The sequence below is a fragment of the Dasypus novemcinctus genome, chromosome 6 (genome assembly GCF_030445035.2).
Source record: "Dasypus novemcinctus isolate mDasNov1 chromosome 6, mDasNov1.1.hap2, whole genome shotgun sequence".
Taxonomy (NCBI): Eukaryota; Metazoa; Chordata; class Mammalia; order Cingulata; family Dasypodidae; genus Dasypus; species Dasypus novemcinctus.
This window is the reverse complement of record NC_080678.1, coordinates 34400491-34424868: the sequence shown is the minus strand read 5'-3', so window position 1 is coordinate 34424868 and position 24378 is coordinate 34400491. Positions and strand designations below refer to the sequence as shown.

General features: G+C 39.7%; 1 pseudogene; it reads right to left on the bottom strand.

The window, feature by feature from the left end:
- The window catches only part of LOC101438281 (nucleophosmin pseudogene), a 45007-nt pseudogene extending 22022 nt beyond the window's left edge, over window positions 1–22985 (bottom strand).
- Between the last annotated feature and the right edge of the window lie 1393 nt (window positions 22986–24378).

Here is a 24378-nt window from a genome sequence, read left to right as displayed (position 1 = left end):
GCATGCCTCTTTTAAGAGTTAATCTTATAGAAACATTTACATGACTCACAAAGATAGTTGTTCAATATAGCCATAACAACATTATGTGTGAGAGTAAAAATTTGAAAATGATCAAAATGTCTTTCAAGAAAGGAATGGTTAAAAAACTTATGGGGAGGATTATGGGAAGATGGTGATGAACTAACAGGCAGTTCTAAATGCTCTCACAAAAACAATGGAGAAAGGGCTAAAAGCTGTTAGAGGGACCTGCTTTGGGGGTCAGCAGACAAGGACAGGGCTACACAACTCCCAGGAGGGTGAAGGACAAAGAGAGAAAGAAGCCAAAATGACAGATGTGAGTAACCAAGTCCCTGTGGCAGCTGGAAAGAGCTCTCTCCAACATTCCCAAGATATTAAGCTGGGATAAAACACCTGGCTCACTGCAGTTGACTGGGAAGAGACATCTTCCTCCCTGTGGGCTGGTTCAAGGGGAAAGGGAGGGGAGGTTGAGGTGTTTTTCTTCAGAGAATTCAGCCAGCAGAGCCCACTATGAACCTCCACTCTGGAGATTCAACAAGGAACATAGGAAAGCCTAGACTGAAAGACCTCCATGGAACGGTGTGCTGACAAGTGCCACCTGCTGGCCAGTCTGGAAATTGCATGGACAAAAACAGTTTGTACACTCTGTATCAAACCCCAGGAGAAAATCTGTGCCACACTAGTGAGTCCCTGGCCTGATTTTTATAAGTTAAGTGGGCAATTTTAAAGACTGAGAATAATTTGAACCAAATATCAAAGAAGAGTTGTGAAGGAAAAAAAAAAAGGCAAAAGAGAAAATTGGCAATCAGAGTAAATTCACCAATGTATTCAGATGCCTACATATAAGCAAAAAATTACAAGCCATACTAGGAAAGAAGACATGACCCAGACAAAAAAAAAAGCAAATATCCTGAAAAAATACAGGATTTAAGATAATTAATTAGTGATAATTACACAACTCTCCTAAATCACTCCAAAAGATTTTAGAAAATATGCCTAAAGAAATAAAGGATATTAAGAAGACACTGGGAAGGGATAAGACAGGGGCATAGGGATAATATTGGGTGGGGCTTTGCAGGCTTTAGGGGGGCTAAAGTTGGGAGGATGGGTCAGATGGTCCATGGAATTAGGGGAATGGTTTGGGGGAAGCGGGTGAACATGGGAGATTGTCAGATATGTGGTTAAAACTATAATGTTGAGAAAACTCTTTAGAAAATATAAAAAGGAAGGGTTACATGTTTAAGGTGTTTGGTGAGGGGCATCTGGCACAGAGTGCACCTGAGGCAGGCTTCTAGGGAGTGTGTGAGAGCTCATCTTATCATAATGTGTTATATCAGTGGGTGGAGACACATGCAATGAGTGGGAGAGTGTTGTATCCCCATCGTGGGGAGGCCTGATGTTCTCAAACAGAGGAGAGGGTGTCTCTCGAGAGCATGGGTGACTCCCAATGGGAGAAGACAGACTAGAGTGTCAAGCCCTCAGCATTGTTGTAAGTATCTATGAATCTTGTCTTTCAAGCAGTGAAGCTTGGTTGTCGCTGCGGGCCCTGAGGGGAGGGGGAGAGGAATAGAATAGATGGAAGAGGGGTTAACTTGGGGACAATGGAAGTGTCCCATAAGATTGTGCAACAATGGATAAAAGCCAGGTTAAATTTCACCAAAAATTTATAAAAGTGTATAGTCTAAATTGTAAGCCACAATGTAACGAAAAATTTAGAAAAGTATACAGTCTAAAATATAAACCATAATGTAAGCCATAATGGAACCATGGTTAGTAGCTATGTTTCAATATCTGTACATTAGCTGTAGCAAATATAACATCCACAGGCAAAAAGATCATTGCTGGAGAAGGGGAAAAGGGTTTGATGTTAGGTATATGTGAGTTCCCTATATTGTATATGTGATTTTACTGTGATCTAAAACTTTTTAGAAGACAAAATTTAAAAAATTTTTTTAAAAGATGTAGATACTACAGAAGGAATGGAAGATATTGCCTTGCCACTGTACATGCAGGGCAGCACCTATTACTGTGATGAAAGGCAAAATGTCAAAAACAAAGTTTTATGATTTTTTCATTTTTTTAATACCCCAATTTATTTTTTAACTTACTTTAGTTTTTCTAAATTATTATATATTCTATTCTAATTTTTAAACCTGTCGATACTATTTCATTTGCCTACTAATTGAATTTGGCACTATATTAGGCTTCATTCTTTAAGTTTTGGATCACAGAGGGGTTCAACTATGGCAGGGGAGGAGCACTGATGAGGGGTGTCATTGATGGGGGATGCATAGGTGGGAAGGAGTCTTCCAGGACATGCATATAGGGTATATAGATATGTTTGGATGTTTGTTGGGTATTATCATAGTGGATAGAATTACACATGACAACGAGGGAGTGCTGAGTTCCCATCCTGGGGAGCTCGGTTGCATTCCCCAATGGAATAGTAACAATCCCCCAAGTGCAAGGACAATGATCAGTGAAAAAGGAAGGTCCAGTGAAGGGCCTTTGATACTGATGACTATGCTTATGAGCCTCTGTGCTTGAAATTTCAACTAGGCCTAGAGCTGCAGGGTGCCTAAGAGTTACCTGCTGAGAGCCTCCATGTTGCTCAAATGGGGCCATTCTCTAAGCCAAACTCAGCATGTAAATGCAATACCTTCCCCCCAGAGTGGGACATGACTCCCAGTTATAAGCTACCCTGGCACTGAGGGATTACTACCTTCACCAGCTGGTAATGCAACTAGAAAAAGACCTTGAATAAAAGGAGGGAATGGTAAAGACAAATGAGTTTATATGGTTAAGAGACTTCAAAATGAGTCAGAAGGTCATCAGAGGGGTCTCGTTTACACACATCTCATCAGGACCCCAGAGACAGTCAAAGTAGATACAACCCCAGGTACTGGTGTTCCTGAGGACTATGGAGACACACAGATTCTATGGTCATGACAGATGGCTCTGGAGTTCATTACCTTGCCAGTGAGCCCAACTTTGGAATTTGTGCTCCCGATTGTAATGGAGTTGGACTCAGATGTGACCTCTCTACACATGCCTCTTCTGTCAGTTTTTCTAAACCTGTGATTGGTGCTGGGGTTTGTGTATGCTCAGGAGACTTGAATCTCTGGATTGCCCGCTGGATCCTGAGCCTCTGCAGTGTTGCAACACCTATTCTTCAGGTCACTGGACTTACCCAGGTCAGCTGATGGGGAGGTGAGAATGGTCAACCACCACACCAGGGAACCGAGTGTGTCTACAACTGCAAGCAGGAGAATTACATCCATAAGTCATGTGGGATCTAAACCCCCTCTTGATTTAGAGGTGGCATGGACATCACCATGCCAGGGTCCACAAGATGCAGGAATATAATATGGATTGCAGTGGACTTGCTGGTATTCTACTATAGAATGTTGTGACTCTAGCAATGGAAGAAATTTTATCATTGATGTGGAGATGGTGGCCACAGGAGTGGCTAAGAGTAGGGAGAGGGAGGAAGAGGTGTGATATGGGGCAATTTCGGGACTTGGAGTTGTCCTGAATGTTATTGCAGGGACAGATGCAGGACATTGTATATCCTGCCATAAACCACTGGATAAACTGGGGGAGAGTGTGAACTACAATGTAAACTATGGTCCATGTTGTGTGGCAGTGCTCCAGGGCGTATTCACCAAATGCAATTAATTGCCTTACTGATGAAAGGGGCAGTTGATGTGGGAAGAGCAGGGTGGGGTGGAGATTGGGGTATATGGGAACCTCTTATGTTTTTTAATGTAACATTTTGTGTGATCTATTTATCTTAAAAAAAAAAAAAGAAAAAAGACAATTGTTGTGGGAAAACGGTAAGAGACATGGTTTGTAGTTGAAGCATTTCCATAATACAGACAAAAAGTGAGGGCTTAGGAACGCCAGGCCTTGACTAGATGGAACACCATCTGGTCAGCACAAAAAAATATTTGTGTGAGGAAGCTTTTGAACTTTGTAATACTTGTACCTTATTACATTAAACTGTTGTACCTGTTTTATTGTAGAAGTTGCCTTATTGTAGATATTGCAGTTGTTTCCTCTTATTGTAGATGATGTTGAAGTTCTGATAGCAAACAGCTGCATGTTAGTTTCTAAACAAATACGGAAACTAGGGTTGAGGCTCTCAGTTTCAGAAGCTGTGAGTCCCCTGGTCCTATCTTTATTTCCTTTCTTGTGTCTTTCTTTCTGTCCTTTTATTTCTTCAGTTCTGTGTTGCCTTCTCTTTGTGCAAACCTATTGCTGAGCTGGTCTCAGCAGACAATTTAAATTTTTTTTAAAAAAACACCCATAACAGATATATGGTTTCCAAATTTTCTCCCATTCTATGGGTTGTCTTTTCACTTTCTTGATAATGTCCTTTGATGAACAAAATTTCTAATTTTGATGAAGCTCATTTATTTTTTCTTTTGCTGTTCATGCTTTTGGTACAAAGCCTAATTGCCTAACCCAAGATCCTGAAGATGTTCCCCTATGTTTTCTTCCCAGAGTTTTATAGTTTTAATTCTTCTATTTAAGTCTTTGATCTATTTTGAGTTGATTTTTGTACATGACATGGGTTAAGAGCCCATTTTCATTTTTTTGCATGTGGAAATTGAGTTTTCCAGCACCATTTGTTGAAGAGACTATTCTTTCCTCATTGAGGGAACTTGGCATCCTTGGCAAAAATCAACTGGCCATAGATGCGAACGTTTACTTCTGAACTCTCAATTCTATTCCATATGTCTACATGCCAGTACAACACTGTTTTAATTATTGTAGCTTTATAATATATTTTAAAATCAGGAAGAAAAAAAAAAAAAGACAACACTGGTAGAGCATAAAGAACAATTTGAAAGCCTACAAAGAAAAGTAGTAAGCCACATGGAAATGACAAGACACAATGGGTGAGATTAAAAATATATTAGAGGCACATAGGGGCAGATTTGAATTAACTGAATGCACAATTAGTGACTTTGAAGATAGAACATCTGAAGAGGAAAAGACAGGAAACAGAAATAGGGACATGGAAAGATGACCATATTGCTATTATGGTACCACAAAAGTTGCTGAGTATTAATTAAAACAGTGGTTCTCAACTGTCCCAGGGGGGCATTTGGTTACACAGGAGACATTTTGGGTTGTCACAACTGGAGGACTGCAATTGGCCTCTAGTAGGTAAAGACCAGGAATGCTGCTAAAAACCCTACAACACACAGGAGAGCCCCCCAACAACAAAAAATCATCTGGCTGACATTGAAAACTTTTTTAAAAAAGATTTATTTTATTTATTTCTCCCTGCTCCCCTGCCCTCAGGGAGGTGCCTAATTGTTGAGCCACCCCCACTCTATACTTGTTGCTTTCTCAATTTGTTTCCTTGTTGTGTCGCTTCGTTGCATCATCTTGTTGCCTCAGCTTGCCGTCTTACTCATCTTCTTTAGGAGGCACTGGGAACCAAATCCAAGACCTCCTATGTAGTAGGCAGGCACCCAACTGTTGGAGCCACATCTGCTTCCTTGGAAACTCTTGATTTAAGGGATAATTATATGCTTGGGGGAAAAAAAAGCCGAAGGAAAACATGTCTACAAATGTGCATTTGTAAAAAAAAACATACAAAAAAACTAACAGGCTTTTTATCTGATGAGTCAAAAACCAACTTTAGAAGAATGGTATTTAAGGGGACTGGGAAATTAGCTTTGAAAGAATCATGTAGGATAACTATCCTACAATTAGGTGTAACTTTTTATTTTATTTTGTTTAATATTACAGTACAAAGTGGAAAACCTATAGACATTCTCATTGTTGGACAGTCTTTGTTATCAAAAAATAAACTAACATTCTTTATGGTCTTGGCTCTTACGTTTAGATCTTTGATTCCTCTTGAGTTAATTTTTGTATAAGGTGAATATGCATATCCAGTTTTCCAAGTTTTGGAGAACTCCAAAAGTTCTCTAAAACTTTTTTAAAAACTCTTACTTTTTAAAAGGCTATTCCATTTGTTCCTATCTCCAAATCCTCTTCTACTTATACCAAATTTTAAAGGTATCTAAAAATTTCAACTTCACTGCCATTATTCAGAAATTATAGATGATAAATCATTCATATAGCATGGAATTTTTTAGCAGAAATTAGCAGAATGATTTCTGGTTTGAGAAAAAGAGGCTGAGTTTCATTTAAAGGGTGAGCCAAATTGCTAAAAGTAGAGCTAAAATGTGTAATTTAATGAATAATGAAAGGATTAGAACCTTACAGAATTTCATCCTAAGCAGCCTATTCCACACTAAATGAAAAGCAACCTCTAAAATTATATAAAGATCAAACTTTTTAAAAAACTTTGCACTTAAAGCTGCACACAAATGGTATATTCAACTGATATTTAAAGGAGTTAATATTATATTTTTATACTTTTATTGGAACATAATTTTAATTAAGTTGTGTTTTAAAAAACTAATCTTCATTGGGCATTTCCAATGGAAAGATTTTGGACTAAGGCCAAAAATTTAAAGGAGAGAATGGGATAGTTTGGAGAACTTTAAAACCTAACTTCATATAACATCATCAGAATAATTTTCCTTGCTTTTCTCCTTTTCTCCTCTCTTTATATTTCAAAGCCATTTCCAATTAAGTCTACCCACTGTGATTGATCATTTATTCACCTATTTACTGATAGTTAAAAATCTCACTATTAGAATTAATTGACATTTTGTATATCTAATAAATTACCAAGTGTTGGAATTATATAATATTCATGATGATGCCATTTCTAAAGAAAAAAAAATTAATTTTGAAAATTGAATGAAATGTCTAAAATACAGGTCATCAAAATATAGCCTATGGGTCATACCCAGTCCACAGCCTGTTTTCGTATATAAAGATTTAATGAAACATAGCATTTATGTATTGTTTATGTATTGTGTATAATTGCTTTTGTGCAACAACTACGGTGTTGAGTAGTTGAAGCACAGAACACAAGCATTTTACCTTGGAGATACTGCAGGTTCAGTTCCAGACCACCACAATTAAGCAAATAACACAAAAAAGCAAGTCACACAAATGTCTTGGTTTCCCAGAGCACATAAGTTATATTTACATTACACAATAGTCTCTTAAGTGTGTGTATTCGTCAGAGTTCTCTAGGGAAACAGAACCAATGTGGGATATCTGTAAATATTATGAGATTTTATAAAAATTGTTGCATGCGACTGCAGGGATACATAAGTCCACATTCTGTAGGGCAGGCTGTAAGCTGGAACTCCAGTGAAGGTTTCTGAATTCTCCAGAAGCTGGCTGGCTGAAGTAGAGATGGAAACTCTCCCTTTTTATTGCTGAAGTTGTCACTTCTCCTTTGAAGGTCTTCAACTGATTGGATGAGACATCTCTTATTGCTGAAGGCAATCTACTCAGTTGACTGATGCCATAGATGCACTCAACATACTAGTTACTCAAGTCAATGAAATGTCCTCACAAGAACAATTAGACCAGTACTAGCTTGACCAAACAACCAGGCATCATGACCTGGCCAAGCTAACACATGAACCTTACCATCACAGTCCACCCCTTGTCAACCTGGCAACCATTCACATCATCTTAAATCAAACTTAATCTCTACATAAAAACAATAAAAGACATATTTTTCTCCTAACAATACTCAACTTCCCTGCATACAACTAGAAACTCACAGGAATGGATTAGCTCTAAGGACATGATCTTCTGCAGTCCACCCATCTTCAAACTATCATATTCTACCCTCTGGATCCCAGAAAGACATGTTCTTACCGTATGCAAATACATTCACTCCATCACAATATTTCAAAAGCCTTAAACCATTTCAGTAACAGTAGTAAGTATAAAACCTCATCAAAATCAGTTACAGGTATATAGTCTGTCTAGGCGCAAAATTCCCCTCCAGCTGTGTACCTGTGAAATACAAAACAAGTTATCTGCTTATATACAAAGGAAGGTCAGTCATAAAATAAATGTTCCTACTGTCACAGGTAGAAGGTGTAAGGAAACAGGTGTCCCAGGTCCAAAACAGTTTTAAAAACCTGCAGGGCATATTCTATTAGATTTCAAAGTCTGAGAGTCATGTATAGAACTCTGGCTTCTTCTCCTTGGGGCCTGATGGAGAGGCAGTCCCTCCCTTTCCAAGGGCTTGCCCAGTGGCCATGTCATCAGCTCCACCCTCAGCAAGCATCTGAGTAGCCACTGAACTCTAGGAACCACCCTCTAAGAATGTGGGGGTGACTGCTACACTCCCTAGTCTCTGGGGCATAGGATCAACCCTCTTATCACAGTGGGGTGGCAAACTCTTCCTGAACAAGAGAGTGGAAGGCCAACCCTCTTCAAGCTCTGGGTCTTATTCACCCTTTTCGTACACCTGGGTGGGATCCCTCTCTTGGCCCAAGAAGATATTTGAAGTTCACACTTCGACTTCCATGGTCCTGCCTTTGAAGGCATTTTTCCTTCAATCACTTCCTTTCATATCCCATTTAGTCCAGGCTGGCAGTGGTTATGTTCATACAGATCTCATAAAAAACTTATAAGTCTTGCATGCAGGAAACAGGGGTCCAAGCCATCAGACAGTAAGACCTTCCACAGATCCTGGATAATTGAATTTCTAATCCTGACTAACAATGAAATGACTGGCTGGTTCCATGTTCACTCAAATCCTCACATGGGGAACTACTCTCTGGGGACTCATTTTCCTGAAACTCAGAATTTTCCAAACGTTTCTGCCCAAGATTTCAGTTCTCAACTTACTCATTTCCTTTTGCATCTAGAATGGTGATTAATTATGCCCAGAGGTTTTCAATGTACTTTGCCCAGAGGAATCACTATCTATGGCACCTATAGCCTTACAAAATATATTTCATAAGAAATAAGACATGAAAGTCAAATATCTTCTTGATCAAATGACTCTTTCATCTATGAGCTGAAGAATGGATGTTATGTTAGCAGATATGAAAACAACATTAATCTCTTTGTACATCTCCATCAGAGCTCTTGGTTGACAGATTCACTGCCAATGAGCAATAACTTTTTGAAAGGAATACTCTTTTCCTGAGCCTAGGTGTCAACAGTGGGCTTACAGTATTCATTAAGCCATGTTGTAAACAGATGTGCTGTTATCTAGGCATTGCTGTACCATAGAGCAAAGAAAGAGTGGATATAGCAGAATTCTTAAGCCTCTAGGATTTTTGGAATGGTAGATGAACTTTGGCGTCACTATAAAGTCACCAGCTGCATTAACCCCTAAAAAGAGAGTTACCCTGTCCTTTGAAGCCTGGCATTGGTCTCCCCCTCTCTAGCTATGAAAGTCCTAGTGGCATCTTCTTCCAATATAAGGCCATTTGGTCTACATTGAAAATCTATTGTTTGGTACAGCCTCCTTCACCAATTATCTTACCAAATCTTCTGGATAATTTCTTGCAGCTTCTACATCAGCACTTGCTGCTTCACCTTGCACTTTTATGTTACAAAGATGGCTTCTTTCCTTAAACCCATGAACCAAACTCTGCTACCTTTAAATTTTTCTTCTGAAGCTTTCTTTCCTCTATTAGCCTTCACAGACTTGAAGAGAGTTAGGGCCTTGCTCTGGGCTCTGTATCAGGCTTTGGCTTAAGGGAAAGTTGTGGCTGGTTTGATCTTATATGTAGACAACTAAAACCTTTCCATATCAGCAATTTGGCTGTTTCACTTTCTTAGCATTCATGTGTTCACTGTAAAAGCACTTTTAATTTTCTTCAAGAACTTTTCCTTTGCATTCCCAATTTGGCTGTTTGACATAAGGGGCCTAGCTTTCAACCTGTCTCACCTTTCGACATTCCTTCCTCACTAAGCTTAATCATTTCTAGCTTTTGATTTGAAGTGAGAGATGCATAACGCTTCCTTTCACTTGAACAGTTAGAGGCATTGTAAGGTTATTAATTGGCCTAATTCCAAAACTGTTATGTGTCATGGAATAGAGAGGTCCAAGGAAAAGGAGTAAGACAGGGTGTGGCCCATTGGCGAAGCAGCTGGAACACACATTTATTAAGTGCATCATCTTATATGGGCATAGTTTGTGGTACCCTAAAACAATTACAATAGTAACAGCAAAGATCATTAATCACATATCACCATAACAGATCTAATAATAAATGAAAAAGTTTGAAATATTGAGAATTACCAAAACTTCACAGACACAAAGTGAAACATGCTATTAGAAAAATAGTGCCAAAGACTGTTGCCACAATCCTTCAATTTGTAAAAGCGCAATGTATGTGAAGCACAATAAAGCCAAACACACTAAAATGAGGTATACATATATATGGCTCTCAAAAACTGAAAATATTTGCCAACCCCAATCAAAACAGCAAGAAGGCATATTCTGAGGAATGGATGTGACTCAAACAGCTGAGCTCCTGCTTCCCACATGGGAGGTCCTGGGTTGAGTTCCTGGTGCCTTCTCAAAATAAAAACAAAGAAATGAAAAATCAACTCAGAGGAGCCAATGTGGTTGAGCCCCGATTTCTCACTCATGGGTTCAATCCCTGGCCTGGAACATCAATAAAATAAATAAATAAAAGCCTTTTCATTAAAAAAAAAAAATGTGTATTCCAACTCCACATTCAGATTGCAGATTAAAACAATACAACAAAACATAAACCTGCAAATAATTTTAATACCCTAGTCAAATAGGAAAATTCACACCTGCTTATTTTATAGGTTATTTCTTGCATATAAGATAGCTACACAAAAATCTATTGCCCCTTTTAATTTTGCTTTTAACTACAAAGTTTCCTAGGAAAATCATTGCTTTTGATTTAAATATTCCCTTACTATAATAGTCAGCCAAAAGGGGTGCTGATGCAAAATACCAGAAATTTGTAGGTTTTTATAAAAGGTATTTATTTGCTGTAAAAACATGCAGTTCCAAAGCCCTAAAGAGTCCAACTAAAAGTTTCTTCCTCACCAAACTCTGTTGCCAAGTGTTGAATCAAGATGGTGGATGATGTCTGTGAGGCTTCAGCCTGCCTTCTTCATCTTAAGGCTCCATGGTCCCAGCTTTTTCTGATCTCACCTTTAGGCTGGCATAAAACTCATCTCTTAGGGCTTCTCAGTTGCTCTGTTCTCTTCAGCTGCAAACTATCGAGCTCATCTCTCTTTCCAGGACCTCTGCCTAGTTTTTGGAGTTCTCTCTTCCTCTGTGTTCTTCTTCTCTATATATCTACTTCTATGTGAGAGTCTGTTTTATCAGGCCACCAAGGGGGCTGGGACTCAATGCTGAGTGGCACTCTAATGACATGGTTGAATCAAAGCCCTAATCTTGATTCAATAAAGTAAAAGTGAAAGTGAAAGCCCTGAATTGAATATGAAAAAAGGGGTCTCATACTCAAAGGAAGAGATTGCTTTTACAAACCATATCTTTTTGGAATTCATAAATGATATCAAACTGCCACACTCCACCCACTAAATTCCAAAAATGATATTACAATATTCTAAAAACTTTAAAACAGTAACAATGCTAAGTATAAAATCTATCACAATCAGTTTAAAGAAATATAGCCTGTCTTGGGGCAAAGTCCCCTCTGGGACTAGATCTGTGACTCTTAGAAAACAATTTATCTGCTTCCAATATGCAAAGGGACAGACAAGGCATAAACATTTGCATTACCAAAAGGAGAATTTTGGAGGAAAACATGAGACACTGGTCCTCTACAGTTCCGAAAACCTGCAGGGCATACTTTGTTAGATTTCATATTCTGAGAGTCATTCTCAAATTCATGGTTTCTTCTTATTCTTGGGGCCTCATGGGGAACTGCCCTTTCCACAGGGTTGCCCAATGGCCATTTTCTTGGTTCCATCCTCATCAAGCATCTGGGTGGCAACCGAGCTCCAGACTTCGCCCTCCAAGAACAATGTGATGATGGCCACACCTTCCGCTATACCTGAGGTACAGTCTCAGCCCCCTTAGTACAGTGAGGTGAGAGCAACATTCTCCCTCATCTCAGGCATACAGGTCCAACCCTCTCAAAGCAATGAGTTGATGACCTGGCCTTCCTCAACTCATGGGGGACAAGCCCACCTCTTTCAGACCTATGAGGTGTTGACCTTAATCTCCCCAACCATTGGGGAAAGTGCTGCACGCTCTCTGTACCCTTGGGTGGCAAAACTCTCCCTGAACAGCATACTGGAACATCCACCTTATTAAAATGCCAGGGAAATTCACTCTCTCTGTACATAAGGGTGGGACCCTTCTCTTGGTGCAAAGAGACATCTTAATTCCAGGCCTCAGCTTCTATGGTTTTTCTTAAAGCTTGTTGGTTTAACATGCAGGAAGCAGGGATCCAAGCCATCAGACAGTGAGACTTTCAATGTTTTTCCTAGATAACTGCATTTTCAATCCTGATTAACAAGTTACACGTTTAGTTAAGTCTTCAAATGGGGCACTATCATCTGGGGGTTTGATTTCCAGAGGACTAGAGTTTCTAGAATCAGTTTCTGGTTTCATTGTGCACAACAATTCAGTTCTCAGCTTATCTCTCTCATCTAGCATTTTACTATAAGCTGCAAGGCGAAGCCAAGCCACATTCTTCAAGTTTACTTTGGAAAGTTCTATAGCTAAGTATCCAGGTTTACCATTTTCAAATTCTGCCTTCCATAAACACCAGGAGTTAATCTTGATAAGGTCTCGGTGCTTTTAAAACTCAGATCACCTTTTCTCCAGTTTCCAATAATAGTTTCAGCATTTACTTCTAAGGCCTCATAAAAGTTCTCTTAGCATCCATATTCCTACCAACAACCTCTTCAATGCAATCTAGGCCCTTTCAATCAAGTATCTCAGAATTCCTCCAAAAACACCCATTTAAAGAAACCGTTCCAGCATTTCGATAATTGCAAAACCACCACCCCGCTTCTTGGTACCAAATGCTGTATTAGTCAGTCAAAGGGGTGCTGATGCAACTACCAGAAATTTGCTGGCTTTTATAAAGGGTATTTATTTGGGGGAAAAACTTGCAGTTATAAGGCTCTAAAGAGTCCAACTCAAAGTTAAATAATAAATAATATCAAACTGCCACACCTACCTAGGAAATTGGAATACAAAAATTGAATGAATCTGATGGCCAAATCCTAAATGTAAGTACATTAAAAGATTAAGCAAATGAGCATTACATGAGTTAGTATAGTAAAGGCAGGAAGGTGAGATTATGATAGACAAAGAGAAAAAGAAAAGAAGAAACCACTCCAAGTGTTAGACATTCTCACAACAAATAATACAATGAAATAGATATTAGATATTAGTATGAGATATTAGAGCAGACAACATTTATTGAATAACCTACTGTTTATGGGAGCATACTACACATTATAGAACTTCGAAAAACAAGGTTCCTATTTCTGTAGTTTTTGAGCCAAAAATTAGTGCCAAAAATGCATGATTTGTTTAAGATTATTAACTTAAACAACTACAAAAAGAACCTAAGAACTAACAAAATATATTCAAGTAATTTCAATGCTGTTACAGTTACCATCAATGTGGCTATATGTGCTATACAATTTTAAAGTTCTTTTTTAGTTTATATTATTTGATGAATAATTTGCAAAAGACTCCTATTTTATATTCACTTCAATCATAGAATTCCTGATGTATTTCTCTGAACATATTAAATATTTCAGAAAATGTGGATCAGTCTTTTGTGACCGTGTGCTCCTTCAGTAGTTTGCTGACTTACAAGACAAAGCACTCCAAACTTTTTCATCTAGGCTTCTCTGCCCACTCCTTACCATTGCAGGGAATGTAAGAAAAGAGACACATGCCATGTAAGGCCAAAAGCCAAAAGGGTGCTGATACAAAATACCAGAAATCTGTTGGCTTTTATAAAGGGTATTTATTTGGGGTAGAAGCTGACAGTTATCAGGCCATAAAGTGTAAGTTATTTCTCTCGTCAAAGTCTGTTGCTACATGTTGGAGCAATATGGCTGCCAATGTCCACAAAGTTTCAGCCTTCCTCTTCCTCTTAAAGCTCTGTGATCCCAGCTTCTTCCATTATCAGCTATATGCTGGGATAAGTCTCATTTCTCTCCCGGGGCTCATTTCTCTCTGGCCTCAGTTTCTCTGCTCTCTTAACTGTAATAGACCAGCGATATCGACCAGACTCAGACTCTGAATAAAGTTCCAATTGAGAGCTTTATTAGCCACGCAGCGACTGCCTCGTTCTACGCAGAGGGGAGAGCAGTCCCGAGTCTCAGGGGGAGTTTGCTTGTATAGGCTTTTAGGTTCAGGGCGGGGGGCAATAGCTCAGCAAGCAAGCGCATACAGAAGCAGGTGTTTGTGGTTAATCAAGCGCTGGGAATTCTATCAGGGGAGACAAGCGTTCGGAGAGTTCTTGTTATTTACGAGGGTCTGGGTCAGGTTGGTCTTTTGGCAGGGGCTGACGAAACTTTCTATAGGAGGAGGCCTTGAGATAAGGTTTTATAGTCGAGTGAGATATAGGGGCTGTGGAATTTTCCTCTCGGGTGGGGGTGGTCACAGGCTCCTACTTCTCCATATAACAAGGGCAGCTATACCTATCAGGCAAATGGCTTCTCTCTCTTCTTGGGGCCTCTGCTGTGTCTAATGTAGCCTTCTCTCTTTCCTCACATATCTGCTTCTTGGTGTATTTACTTCCCAGGGCTCCAGCATTAAACTCCAAACTCCTTCCTCTCCCATATGGTTTTCTCCAGCAAAAGTGAAACTTCTGAACTGAATACAATCTAATATGCCCAGAGAAATAGACCAGTTTATAAACATAATCCAATATCTTTTTGTAATTCATAAGCAATATCAAATTGCTGCAAAGAACAAAGGTTTCTTTTTACAATAGAAAATAACTATATTCTAGCCATCAAAGCAATGCTGCTCTGGCTTATTTTATCCCCAGTGGAAAAAAAATCAGATAATTCCCATTGTGTTTGGTTATTTTGAGTATGGGGAATTTGGAGCTGTTTGCTATGGGAAGACAAGTGTTTTCACGTTGCCTAATTTCTGTCAAACTGCAAACACTTTTAATGCTAAGCATGGGCTGAGTATGTCTAATGATTTTTTATGTGCAAGCCATAATTTAGTTACAGATACAGAGGTAGATACTTAACAGAACAGAAAGCCAGAGTGGTTTATTAAGTACTTTCATAAATCACTTTTTAAACTACTTTTTTTTTTTCGGTTTTTAAAAAATTTATCTCCCCTTCCCTCCCCCCTCCCCCCAACTCCCATTGTCTGCTCTCTTGTGTCAATTCGCTGCATGTTCTTCTGTGTCTGTTTGCATTCTCATCAGGCCCAGGTGGCACAGGAGTCTCTATCTCTTTTTTTTTTTTTTTTTTTTCATTTATTTCTCTCCCCTTCCCTACCCCCGGCCCCAGTTGTCTGTTCTGTGTCCATTTGCCGCTTGTTCTTTTTTTTTTTTTCCGTCCGCTTCTGTTGTTGTCAGTAGCACGGGAATCTGTTTCTTTTTTTTGCTGCGTCATCTTGCTTTGTCAGCTCTCTGTGTGTGCAGCACCGTTCCTGGGCAGGCTGCACTTTCTTTTGCGCTGGGTGGTTCTCCTTATGGGGTGCACTCCTTGTGCGTGGGGTTCCCCTACGTGGGGGGCACCCCTTGCACACATCAGCACTGTGCATGGGCCAGCTCCACACAGGTCAAGGAGGCCCGAGGTTTGAACCGCGGACGTCCCATGTGGTATACGGACGCCCTATCCACTGGGCCAAGTCCGCTTCCCATTTTTGTTTAGTAACTTGCTTGGGCTAAATCTGTGAAATCTGTCTCCACTGCAGTGTACAATTGCTGCTGTCTCTACTCAATATGCATGTATTTATGCACTTATATACCTATATAAACAGATATATATTATAAAAAATTCTTGTTCATAATATATGTACGTGTGTATGTAGCTTTCAATGTATGTGTATATAGGTATTATTATTTATATTTTTAAGCCTGGCTTCCTAGGCACTGTATCTGTCTGGGTAGGTTAGAGTAAGTTAATAATTGCAAAGAGGATAAGCTCACCACCCAAAGCCAGTAAAGCTTCTATGCTTTGCCAATAGGTCTATGTTGCAGGGGATCACTCAGAGTTGAGGCCATTTCAAAGTCTGCCCCACCTTCTCCTTTCTGCTTACTTCAACAGCCAGAAAATAAAACTACCTCTGTCTTATTCTTAAATATCTCTTCTTATTATATATGCAGTAAAGATTATAATGCACCTGTAGCTGTCTAAGGATTAAGTTTTTGAGAAAGTGGATAAATAATAAAAATAATAAAATTGTCAGGACAGAATGATTAATAAAAATCAAAGAAAGTACCAGCAACTTTACTTTGATTACAGCACCTCTAGAAAAGCTTATAATCTTGTTTAAATTAATTGGGTTCAACATGCATACAATTTTAAAAGTAATTAAAAATTACAGTATACTTTGAAAATTTTTAATGAGTTTATATTGCTTGCATGATGATGAGTTTTTTTAAAAATTAAGCATCCCTTGAAACTGACAAATGTAAAGTCAAATGAAAGAAGCCAACACAAAACAGTGTACATATTGTATGATTATATAAAGCAAAAAAACTGGGGCAAAATTATTCTGTGGTATTAGGAATCAGAATACTGGTTTTCCTTGGAGCTGTGGGGGGTTGGGTGACTGAAAGGAAGCATGTAGCAGTTTGATATGGTTATGAACTCCAAAAATAAATATTAGGTTATGTTTGTAATCTGGTCTGTACCTGAGCGTGATTAAGTTATGATTAGGGCTTTGATTGGGCCATGTCCTTAGGGAGTTGATCAAATACATGGCAAAAAGGACAGAGTTGAGGGGTCTTAATGTTGAAGTTTTGATGTCAGAGTTCGATGCTGAAGTCTTAAGCTGGAGGACCAGGAAGTAAGTACATAGAGGAAAGAGAAGCAAGCCCTGGAAAGAGAGGAATACTGAGCCCAGAAAGAAGCAAGCCCTGGGAAGAGAGGAACCCAGGAAGCTTGAACCCTGGCAGACGTTGGCAACCATCTTGCTCCAACACATGGAAATAGACTTTGGTAAGGGAAGTAACTTATATACTTTATGGCCTGCTATCTGTAAGCTCTTACCCTAAATAAATACCCTTTATAAAAATCAACTGATTTCTAGTATTTTGTATCAGCAACCCTTTGGCTGACTAATACAGAAACATGAAGCTGGTGTCTGGGGATACAGGTCATTTAATGTTTCTTGATTTGTATCTATAATTCTACATTACATTTCAATAAAATATTTTTCAAGTTTGCATTCTTAGTACTTAAGGTTGCATTTATAGTTCAGAAGAATGAAAAAGTAAAAACCTGTTAAATGTGTAAGACCCTATATATTGTTATTGCCACTCAAATTGAAAAACAAACCATTTTCAATGTTCAGTTTATGAGTTGAGATATAGCATCATCCTTTATTTTTCTCAATTCTTTGACATATGTATAAAAGACAATATCCTTTCATAAGCATTGGCATAAGTGTGGACAACTGAATATACTTTTGGTTTCTCTTTTTTTTTCTGTCCCCTACCCTCCACCCCAGTTGTCTGCTCTCTGTGTCCATTCACTGTGTGTTCTTCTGTGTCCGCTTATATTCTTGTCAGCAGTACTGGGAATCTGTGTCTCCTTTTGTTGTGTCATCTTGCTGTATCAGCTCTCCGTGTGTGTGGCACCACTCCTGGGCGGGCTGGACTTTTTTTCACGCAGGGTGGCTCTCCTTGCGGTGCACACTCCTTGTGTGTGGGGCTCCCCTACACGGGGGACACCCCTGCATGGCTGGCACTCCTTACACACATCAGCACTGTGTGTGGGCTCACCAAACGGGTCAGGAGAACCTGGGTTTGCATCCTGGCCTCCCATATGGCAGGCGAATGCTCTATCTGTTGAGCCAAGTCTGTTCCCCTGGTTCCCCTGGTTTCACCCCAGAGCTACTTTCAATCAAGGAAATATTTAACACCCAATGACATTAAAGACAGCATATTCCAAAGGTTAACCAATGAGTCACCCAGAGAAAGTTGAACGGTCTTTATGCTGACTAGTTAAAGGGCTAATCAGTCTTGAAGTAGTAATTTGTAATGGTGCTTGGTAATAATAGCCTGATGGGACACAACTATTCTGGGTCCTGATGATGAAAATATGAAGCAACGGGCATGAGTACTTTCAAATTGGAAGTACTTTTATAGAGCCAGAGTGATTAAAAAAGTTAGCTCTGCTGGTTACCTTACCTGGAAAGTCTCTCAGCTCTTCTTTACTTTTACAGACTTTACAAGACCTAACACAATCTCCACTCCCAGCTCACCTCATCCAAGATCACTCCAGTCAACACTAATCCTCCCTTCTGCAAACTGTTGTGGACCTTACATTCCATATCACACACTATATCACTTAATTCTTCACTAATTATTTTGTGAATGTGTACCTTATTCCCAAACTTGGAGATAAGCTAATTAAGGGAAATTTTCCCCCTGTATCCCCCTCCCCTCAGTGTTATAGGGGGAGTATAATGTTAGCTACCAAACTTAAATTGAAGATAATTCATGCAAAATGACAAACCCATATTAGGTGATGGTGACATATGGGTTTATTCTACTATTCTTTCTACTTCAGCATGTGACTGAAAATTCCCTTGCTATCAAGGCTGCCAGCTTCAGCAAATAAAATTAAAATTTGTATTTCTGAAAAATAATGAATACCTTATTTTCCTAATATATGCAAAGTATATTTTATTATAATAGTGATTAAAATATCTTATATTAATGTAATCTAATAACATAAATAACAATATTATTCATATTACAATAGCTTCTAACATAAAGCATATTATATTGTTGTTATTTTATTATATGCTCCCATGGAATGTAGTTATAAAAAATTGCTCATTATTTATCAGAAATTTATATTAAACTGTGTGTCCTGTATTTTACCCAGCAACCAGAATTGCTAGAAAATTAAACATATAAACGGAGAAAGAAAAAAAAAAACGTGGATGATAGAACCAGTGCAGTGTCTCCCAGAAAGTGTTTTGGTGTCATTTGCATCAGAATCCAATAGGGAGCCTGTTAAAAAGGCAGCTCCCAGTGGTCCCCAACCCCCACCCCACATGTGCTTAATCAGCACTTCAGCTGGTGGGTCCCTTCATTTGTAATGAGGGCCCAGGTGATTCTGGTGCTGCTGCTCCTGGTGTCTATGATACTTCTGGTTTTTCTAATCTGTCCTTTTACTTCTAAAGGCATTATCTGAGCAACTTCTACTGTTGCTTTTAGATCAGGGACCTGTCTTAAGAGGTATTAATATTCCTGGTCAATGACCTACTAAAGAGGAAAAATCAAATACTGTCACGAATATTCTAGTAGTCTTTAGTAGTTCAGATTCTCTTTGAATGCTCTTCCAGTGGTCCAGCATTTTAGTCACTGATGCACATTCTACTAATTTATATTCATTACTACAGAAAAAATTGTAGTTGGCAAATTCACAGCCTCCTGTAGTATGTTAAAGTGAGGGCTTCCAAGGCAACCATCCATCCTGATTTGATTTAGACAGTTTCATTTTTAACACTGTTAAGTAAAATAAAATGGCCACCTATATTGGGCATTGCTGGGAGAAGACCCTTTTCTAAACGACAAAATCAACTGACCTACAAGGGTTTTTTGAGAAAACAGAACAGGGTCACCTGGTGATAAAACTAGTTTCAGTCTGGTAGCAAGAGCTTATCAGAATGGAACAGCACACCATGCCAATGAATGTATATCTGCTCCCCACTTTGTAAGAAACCCTCCCCCATGTAGTATGGAAGCTTACTGTTTGCCAGTCAGAACATTTCCTCACTTGCTTCCATATCTGCGCTATATGAGTTTTCCCTTCCCACCCCCTTGGTGGAGCTCCCTTCTGCTTTCTGAGTAGGATGCTGTCCAATTCATGAATCACTCAATAAAGTTATGAGATCCTAAATTGCATGAGAAGACTTTCTTTTGTCAGTTTTGGTGACAAGGACAGAAAGTGACTAGTGATGGCTCTGGAGACAGTGAGAAACACAGGCAAATGCACCATGAACCCTTTGAGTTTTCTGCCTTCTTTGTCATCTCCAAGTGTCCTGGGTGAGCGCCTCTCAGATTCCAGTTCTGTTCTCTTTGTGTTTGAGCTTCAGATTTCACTAGTTTTAGTCCAAAGGTTAGTGGGTCATTCTTGTTGATGAGACAGCTCCAATTTTGAGCCTGCAATCCCTACTCTTTTGGTTCTTGCAATTTCATTCACTACTGCTGGTCACTTTGTTCTGTGCACAAGGTAAGAAGGTCTTTGTCCCATGCACAAAGTAAAAAGTGCTTTGCCCAGGTTAATGGGCCAATCTTATTGACAAACAGGCTTAAATTTTGAGTCTGCATCCCTAGTCTTTGGTTCAGTCGCACTTTCATTTTGCTACGGTTGGCTTCTTTATTCTGTGCACAAGGCAACAAGTGAAATGAGAAAAATTAGATTCTCAAATTCTATGGCACTTTGGCAATCACATGTTCAAAAATTATGGGGCTAGAAACTGTGCCTATCTAACCAAATAGCAAAAGCTCACAAAAGACGATCTAGCGTTCCAACAGCCATTATGGGGAATGTTCCACAGGAGTTCTTAACCTTTTTTGTTACATGGACCCCTTTGCCATGACGTCAGGTATAATGAATACTACTGTAATTTATTTATTGCATACATTCATAAGTGAAGGAAGTACTAGATTTCAGTTAGAAGTACTAGATTTCAGTTAGAAGTCAGAGAAAATAAAAAGTTGATTTTTTTCAATTCAAGCTCACTGACACCTGTTTAAGAACCCTTGAATTAGACAAATTTACTTAATTTAGAGATTGCACTTGAGAAACAGGCCTCCTGTATTAGGCCAATGTGATGCCAATTTTAATTGGTACTCAGTCTACTAAGAAATTGCAAGATTCTAAAATAGCATATAAACTAGTGAGTTTTATATCCCTATGTTTCTGTGTTTTTACATCTAACTCATGGCTGAAAAATATGTAACTGAAGCTATAAGCTCTCTATTTGTGTCTGTCTCTATGTTTGATGTATATTTTCATACCTTCTGAGGGTATTACCAAATTAACATAAAACTCCTTAAAAGAACTCTACTCAACTTGCCTTAAAGATAAATAAGGACTTATATATAAACTAATACTCCTGAAATCTTAGAAATGAAGGAAACCAAACTTTCAATATTTTCAATGAAAAGAAGAGTATTCATTAGAACTATATCCAAATGTTTTTTAAAAATTCAAGCTCACCTAAGTGAGATAAACCTTTGATAAATGGGATTACTTTAATACTGTTGTTTAAATAAAACAGCTATGAATTCTGAGTTATAAATGTTATGTACAATACAAGCAAAATTTAACTCTGCTTGGGTATGTTCTCCCTAAATTTATACAGCTTTACTGATAAAATAAGCTAGCGTTATGTCTCCTAGATCTTTACCATGATGAAAAATGTAAATGTGCGTTTAACCAAATTGATTTATTTTTCTGACAAACTTTATTTTAAGAATAATTATGTTTTATAGGATGTCAGCTTGAAGACAATTTCCAAGATCTTTTTGGTAACTTAAGTATGTAAGATATGCGGGGTATGTTTTTGTAAAGGGAAAAGAGAGTAGTTTTGTCTAAAAATGACTGGTTGTTATAGAATGAAAAACAGGAACATGTAGGACAAAACCTGAATATAAAATGTTTGCAGAAAGGGAATTTTATTTGTCATGGTCAAGTGTGGGTAAGATTTGATGGGATTATAAAGTATTTAAGAGTTTTCTTATTAGACAGTATCTTCATGTAAAATTAGAAATTGGTTTCCTTTCTGTTAAAATGACGAAGATTTCTTGAATTATTGGTCTGCTGCTAGTATGAAACACTTTCCTTAACCATCTGAATAATCTGCCTATAAGGTAAAGATTCTATGTCTCCTCAGAATAATATCAACTTCTGGGAAATGGAAGATTAGAGAAACACAAAACTCACTTCTCTCCCAGAAAAATAGCCAGATGACATGCAGAAATGGCCTGAAAAAATGATTTAGGGTTTAGAACACTAGGGGAAGCCTGATACCAGCCTGAAAGAGAGGGGCAAAGTAAAAGAATCTTTTTTTTTTTTTTTAAAGATTTTCTATTTCTTTCTTTCCCCCTCCCCTTGTCTGCTCTCTATGTCCATTTGCTGTGTATTCTTCTGTGTCTGCTTGCATTCTGCCTGCGGCACCAGGAACCTGTCTCTTTTTGTTGCATCATCTTGCTGTGTCAGCTCTCCGTGTGTGGCGCCACTCCTGGGCAGGCTGCACTTTCTTCACTCTGGGCAGCTCTCCTAGCAGGGTGCATTCCTTGCTTGTGGGGTTCCCCTACACGGGGGACACCCCTGCATGGCATCAGCACTACACGTGGGCCAGCTCACCACATGGGTCAGGAAGTCCTGGGTTTGAACCTTGGACCTCCCATATGGTAGGTGGACGCTCTATCAGTTGAGCTAAATCCACTTCCCCAGGAAAAGAATCTTGACAGGTAAACTCTGTGAGTAAAAGCTGCAGCCTAATTCTTGGAATAGACAGCTTTGAATTCTGCCTCTGGCTGGTGGCTATAGACAAAGGGGGCCGTAGGGGTCCAACTCCCCAGGAAAGGGGAAAGAAAGAAGGATGCAGCCTAAGGCCGATTCAGCTTTTGGCCAGCAAGTTTGGTCTGCTGTGTCCCATAAGCCCCTCCAGGCCGGGTGGGGCCACACCATTGTTTGTCCTCGGAGCCACAGGGAATGAAGGAGATCCAGCTCTCGCAAACACCATCCCTACAGGCAGGACTGTTGTTGAGGACACAGAGGAGAGTGGAATTATTTCCTACCTGGGAAAAAGGAGGGGGCTGCTGGTAAAGGCTGGAGAACAGCTTTTCTGAGGCTTTGAATAGCCTCCAGGCAGGATCCTCTATCACACTGAATCCTTTCATGTTGCAGCACACACTCCAACCAGGCACTGAACTGAGAGGGCTGCCAAGATACGCCATCTGCTGGCAGTCCAAAGAAGTGCATGTGAGGAAATTAAAAGTAAATAAGCCAGGCTTTTTCTGGCCTTTGAGGCCTCTCTACCCAAGGCCCTAAGAAGCGGGTCCACACCCTATTACTGGGCCAAGGATCCAGATTTGAGCAACCAACAGGGACAATTAAAGAACAGGTTAAACCAAGGATCAAAGGACAACATTACACACAGCCTTCCATGACTAACTCCCTAAGAGAGAGAAATTGAGCATCAGAGTAAACTCACCACCATAATCAGATGCCTAGACATCAGCAAAAAAGTACAAGCCATACTAAGAAAATGGAAGATATGGCCCAAGCAAAGGAATATATCAAAGCACCAGAAGTGACACAGGGTTTGAGACAACCAATCAACGAGGTTCATAAAAAATCTCCTAAATCAAATCAACAAGTTGAAAGACAATATGGCTAAAGAAGCAAAGGACACCAAGAAAGGAAACGGACTTGGCCCAGTGGTTAGGGCGTCCGTCTACCACATGGGAGGTCCGCGGTTCAAACCCCGGGCCTCCTTGACCCGTGTGGAGCTGGCCCATGCGCAGTGCTGATGCGTGCAAGGAGTGCCCTGCCACGCAGGGGTGTCCCCCACATAGGGGATCCCCACACGCAAGGACTGCGCCCCGTAAGGAGAGCCGCCCAGAGCAAAAGAAAATGCAGCCTGCCCAGGAATGGCGCCGCCCACACTTCCCGTGCCGCTGACAACAACAGAAGCGGACAAAGAAACAAGACGCAGCAAACAGACACAGAGAACAGACAACCCGGGGAGGGGAGGGGATTAAATAAATAAATAAATCTTTAAAAAAAAAAAAAGGACACCAAGAAGACACTAAGGGGCGGCGGACTTGGCCCAGTGGATAGGGCATCCATCTACCACATGGGAGGTCCGCAGTTCAAACCCCAGGCCTCCTTGACCCGTGTGGAGCTGGCCCATGCGCAGTGCTGATGCACGCAAGGAGTGCCCTGCCACACAGGGCTGTCCCCCGTGTAGGGGAGCCCCACGTGCAAGGAGTGCGTCCCGTAAGGAGAGCCACCCAGCACGAAAGAAAGTGCAGCCTGCCAGGAATGGTGCCGCACACACGGAGAACTGACACAACAAGATGACGCAACAAAAAGAAATATAGATTCCTGTGCTGATGACAACAACAGAAGTGAACAAATAAGACGCAGCAAATAGACATAGAGAACAGATAACCAGGGTGGGGGGGAAGGGGAGAGAAACCAATCAATCAATCAATCTTAACCCCCCCAAAAAAAGAAGACACTAAGGGAGCACAAAGAAGAATTTGAAAACCTGAATAGAAAATAATA